Source organism: Gopherus evgoodei, chromosome 10 (genome assembly GCF_007399415.2).
Source record: "Gopherus evgoodei ecotype Sinaloan lineage chromosome 10, rGopEvg1_v1.p, whole genome shotgun sequence".
NCBI lineage: Eukaryota > Metazoa > Chordata > Testudines > Testudinidae > Gopherus > Gopherus evgoodei.
The window spans coordinates 23,512,317-23,517,767 of NC_044331.1; the positions used below are offsets into that span (position 1 = coordinate 23,512,317).

General features: G+C 44.1%; 1 long non-coding RNA gene across 1 annotated transcript; it reads right to left on the reverse strand.

Annotated features, from left to right (window-relative positions):
- Positions 1–206: 206 nt before the first annotated feature.
- On the reverse strand, positions 207–3,883 carry LOC115659234. Its single transcript, XR_004002489.1, has 3 exons — positions 3,810–3,883; positions 808–1,070; positions 207–290 (listed from the first exon to the last, which is right to left on the reverse strand). It is a non-coding gene; the product is annotated as an uncharacterized LOC115659234 (long non-coding RNA).
- Positions 3,884–5,451: the final 1,568 nt, after the last annotated feature.

Consider the following 5,451-nt stretch of genomic DNA (forward strand, 5'->3'; position numbering starts at 1 on the left):
TGTTTGCTGCCAAAACTGGATTCTTCATGCACCTCTGAGGCAGGCAGAACTCATGATTCATCAGAATTTCACTCTAATTAAAGTAAACTGCACACAGAGGAGTTACATTTTGGATTTTCATTTCTAGCAGCTCTGAACATAATGTAAGCGCAACAATAAATAGAAGCCCACAGTCATTGTTTTATAAACAGGCTTTAGTTGCATGAATGACAAGGGCAGGTTTTTGAGTCACCTTTTAAATCATGTACTGAACAAAAGGCACCTTTAATCAGCATTTCTTCTGGTAACATCTGAAAAAAAATGATGATTTTATTTTATAAAACTCTCTCTCCTCTATGGCCAAGGCACTCAAGAGCCTTTAAAATGATTTGTAATAAATTATAAGAGTATAATTAAAATATTGTCATACAAAATACATCAGACAAATAGAGGCTGCCCAAGGAAAAGAGGAAGGGAAAAGCTTCTTAATATGGGGGTATCAGTGTTCTTCCGACACCCATATTTGACTTCAGCCAACACAATAAAATTAGGTATAAGAAAAGCATGTGCTGTCAGCTCTGCACAGATTGAACAAGGGACTTTAGATTTCATTTGGGGCTTGGTTTATCATGTGGTGAAGTTCTGTTCTCCTTTTAGGTTTTGAAATCTCAACAAATTATCCAGATCTGGAAACCTCCCTCATTTCTTACAGCTTGTTTTCAACTTTCCTCTAGATGGGTCTTTTAGAGTTCAGGACAAAGTTCAATAACCGCCTTCTAATTTTCTACAGTCTATAACATTTCATCAAAGTGGAAATAAGTGACAAACCATATAGTGTTTAATCTGAGTGAGTTAAACTCCTGTGGTCCCATTCTGCAGTGGTTAGTGGTGAATTGCATCACTCCTATCCCATCGATTGCTCACATGTTACAAGGCTGGACACAAGCAATACCCCAGCTGGAAGCATGGCCTAATGGTCAGATCACTGGACTGGGACCCAGGAGAACTGGATTCTATTCTGTGCTCTGTCACTGGTTTACTGGGTGACCTCGGACAAATCACTGCACCATCCTGTGCCTTAGTTTCTGCATCTGTAAAAAGGGGAAAATTATGTTTATCTCCTTTGTCATCCATCAGGCCTACAAATAGAACTCATGGGTATTATGATTGTAGACTTGCATTACAGAGAATTTACAATTAGAATGAATGTCAGTGGCAGTAAGGGGGCCTTCCCAGTCCAAGATCCACAAATGTTGATTTGCACTTTGCATGGCTGTGACCCCCACACACAACTACAGCGTCCCCAGAGAAATGAGGAGAACTGGCTGCTTTATGGGCAGGAAACTGTCTACTGCCAGAGGTGGCTAGCAACCAGTGCTCCACACCCTCAATCAGGTCCCCCACCCATTGTGGTCAATAACCATTATGCTGTACTGGAAACAGGTAGTAAGGAGCAGACCCCAGCGATTGAAAAGGAGGAGACAGCTGTACCCAAGGCTAGGAGGCTCACAGCTAGTGCACTCAAGAGGAGGCATCATAGGGTGGTGATGGTCAGGCACTCTCTTCTGTGGAGGACTAAGGTATCCATCTGCCAATCTGACATGATGTCCTGGGAACTGTGCTGCCTTCTTGGGACCCACATCCAAGATGTCATGGAAAGGTTGCCGAGACCCATCCATCCCTCTGACCACTACCCCATGCAACTCATCAACATGGGCCCTAGTAATACTGCCAGGTAGGACCCTGAGCAGATCAGCAGGGATCACAGAGCTCTGGGAGCAAGGATAAAGGTAAGGAGCAGACCTCAATGATTGAGGAGGAGGAGGAGGCAGCTGGATAAAGGACAAGACAGGGACGCATGCATCCTGGAGATGAATTCATGGCAGCATCAATGGAAGGGCTTCAGCTTCCTTGACTATGGGATGCCATTCCAGGAAGCTGGGAAGAGATGGGGTCCAAGAAGGAGAAAAGTATCTTTGCGCACCAACTCACCAACCTAATGAGGAGGGCTTTGAACTAGGTTCCCAAGGGGCATGTGACAAAAGCCCACATGTAAGCATAAAACAAGGCATCTTTAACTGAGGGCTAGATGTTAAGGGGGACATGGAAAATTACAATAGGGTCATAGGAGCAATGAGAGGGAAATCAGTGGGCAAATCTGCTCAACATCTGAGAGATCTATACACAAATGTAAGGCGTATAGGCAATAAATAGGAAAGAATGAGAAATATTAGCACCATAAGCTAAATTATGATTTAATTGGCATCACAGAAACATGGTGGGATAAATTTGGTGACTGGAATATTACCATAGAGGGATACAGCTTGTTCAGGAAGGACAGGCAGAGAATAAAAGGGAGGAGGTGTTGCATTATACATCAAAAATATTGACACTTGTTCTGATGTCCGGGAGGCAGACCAGTTGAAAGTGTCTGGGTAAAGATAAAAGGGCAAAAAAATAAGAGTGACTTCATGGTAGAGTAGTGGCTTCTCTTAACCACAAAATCAGGAAGATGAAGTGGGTGAGGCATTTCGAGAACAAAGAGCAGAAATATCCAAAACACAAGACCTGAGGGACCTTAACTACTCAAACATCTGTTGGAAAAGTAATATGGCAAAGCACAAAATTTCCAGTAAGTTCTTGGACTGTATTGGGGCAGCTTTTTGTTTCAGAAAGTGGAGGAAGTAACTGGGGAGCAGGCATTTTAAACTAGAGGAATTGATTGCAAATCTGAAGGTGGAAGGCAACCGGGGTGAAAGCAACCATGAAACGATAGAATCCATGGTTCCAAGGCAAGGAAGGAGTGAGAGCATCAGAATAAGGACAATGAGCTTCAAAAAAGCCAATTTCGACACACTCAGAGAACTGGTAGGTAAAGTCCCTTGGGGAGAAAATCTAAGGGATAAAAGAGTTGAGGAGAGCTGGAAGTTTCTCAAGAAGATGATACTGAAGGCACAATTGCAAACTATCCTGAGGAGAAGGGAAGAGAATAGTAAGATATCAATATGGTTCTGTCAGGAGCTCTTTAATGACTTGAAAATCAAAAACAAGACCCATGGTAGGTTTGTCTCACTCAGCTCCTGACCCTAGGTAAAGGGGAACAGGAACTCAGGAATCCTACAGAGAATGGGGCTCAACAAGGGTAGAAATAACTCAGTTAGAAATACCCAATAAATGTGATTATTGGTTGGAAAACGCAGAGCTGTTTTAGGACTGTCAGAGCCCCACATCCAGGTTATTTTGTTTGAGGTGGGGGACAGGGAAGAGGATCACCACAATTGCACCTTTCTATCCCCCTCCACCCCACAAAATCTGTCTCAAACTCTCACCCTTTCTCCCTGTCACCTCATTACCCTCTGTAACCGTAGAGGCAGATTGTCCCATTCCCCCAAAGGGCTGGCAAGCCGTGAGATAGTTTCCATGTCTGGGACACCAAAGAGCACGTTATCTCAAGGCTAGCAGAGCACCGTTTGCCACGTGCAGACTTTTCATGGTAAATTTTGGGACTCTCTCACTTGGCTCCCTCCTGACCCCATATATTGGTACAGGAGGGAGTGGAGACTGTGGCTGAAAGTCCTGAAACCCAGGGCTGAAAAGGAGCCAATTCCGCACCCCAGCCTCAACTCAGAGGCATATAGTGCTGAGGGGAAGAAGAAAAGACTAGTGAATGTTAGTAAGCTTTTCCTATCACCACATTATTTACCCTGGACATTTCCCTGGTGAAAACATGTTCCCCTATTGTATCTGAGTACTCTCTGTAGGTTACAGATCTCTCCCCACCCCTTCTCTCCAGGAGCCATTAACAATTGAGTTGATATTTTTAAACTCACTTCTCATTTTTTCCATGTAGAACAGTTTGAATGGGTTTCACGCGAGTACACAGGAAGCGTGCTACACCCGTCCGTCTTGTCCAGTAGGCTCATTGTGATGAGAAAGGTTATCATGCTCAAAACAAGTGAAATCCTATACTGAAATTCCTGGGATTAAAATAGCAACATACTCTCCAATGCTGACATTCTCGGAAGGTGGACAGGAAGTCTACAAACGTACAGCCCTGTGCAGTGGATTAGTGCACTGGCCTTGCAACTTCCAAGAATCTAAATAACATGAGCTCATCTAAACCAAATATTAAATATGACAGTCTGAACATTAAAAATAAAGTGGAGAGTCTATGCAGAGAAGGCCCAGAAATTGCCATAATTCATGAATAGTCTGTCTCTCTCTGTCTCACACACCCCAACCACAGAGATATCACTCTCACAGCACAATAGCTTGGGCATTTCTTGTTAGTATTCTTAGTGTTAGGGAAGGTCTGCACTGCAATCACAAGTGTAATTGCAGGTTGTTTAGACAGACCCACGCTAGCTTGGATGCTGGTAGCAGTGATGTCATGGCAGCCCAGGCTTCATCACGGTTTGCACAAGCCCAGTTGGAGCCCTGAGTAATTACATAGGTGACTAGCCCATGCTGAAGCCTGTACTGCCACAGCTATACTACTCCATTACCCAAGCTAGCTAGATTAAAACTAGCTCAGGTTTGTCTAAACAAGTGGCAATCAAACCCTGTTACAATAGAGACGTACCCTTACAGACGGGCTCCTTACAGAGTCATTGGTAGGGTCTGCAACATAACCCAGTCTCCTCCAAAATCCAGCAGTATCATCCCACTCATCAGCTGTGGAAATTCCCCTTACTCTGGGTCTGACATGCCCAGAGTGCACCAAGTGCTCAGTTCCAGAATAAAGCCTGCACTAGCAGCAGGACTGGAAGAGCATTCCTGGCCCCACTGCCACATACAGCAGTGGGCTCTAGGCAGACCCCCAGCTGGCAGAAGATATCTGTGGCTCGTGTGGGAAGGGAGAGGGCTTAGCCTGAAATGACCGCACGGGCTGGGAGAACTGGAGTAGCCTGCTTCCCCATGAAGATCAATGAGGGGTTCCGCCATACTACTTCCAAGTCCTTTGCAGAGCTGGGAGGATTTCCAGGTTCCATGTTCATTACAGAGATTTTACACCATACTAAATGATCTATGAGCTATAAATTGAATTTAGTTTGTGAAGAGTTTCTATATCCTCCAGGGAAAATGGTACTACATAAGTATAATGTAATTGTTGTCCTAAAGAAATTGTCCTGTTCTGTTCCACAATTGGACTGGCTTAAGTAGTATTCATCTTCAGGGGAAAATGGAATAAGGAGAGTGTCCCTGTACAGGTAAAATGAGGGTGAACTGCACCACTTGAGGAAGCAACGACTGGTTGCCACATACTATGATAAAGTTGATACACAGGTCACTTTAAGAAAATTTGTTAACAGTAATCAAATTTCATATCTGGCTATACCAGGAACTACACCACTGTGTGGCATGAGTATACATGGTAACGAAGCATTGTTTGAAACACTGCAATACACTTCTATATAGCCTCATGGCCCTTTAGTACACGTAATCGGGGAGGGAGAAGAGGGGGGAGGAATA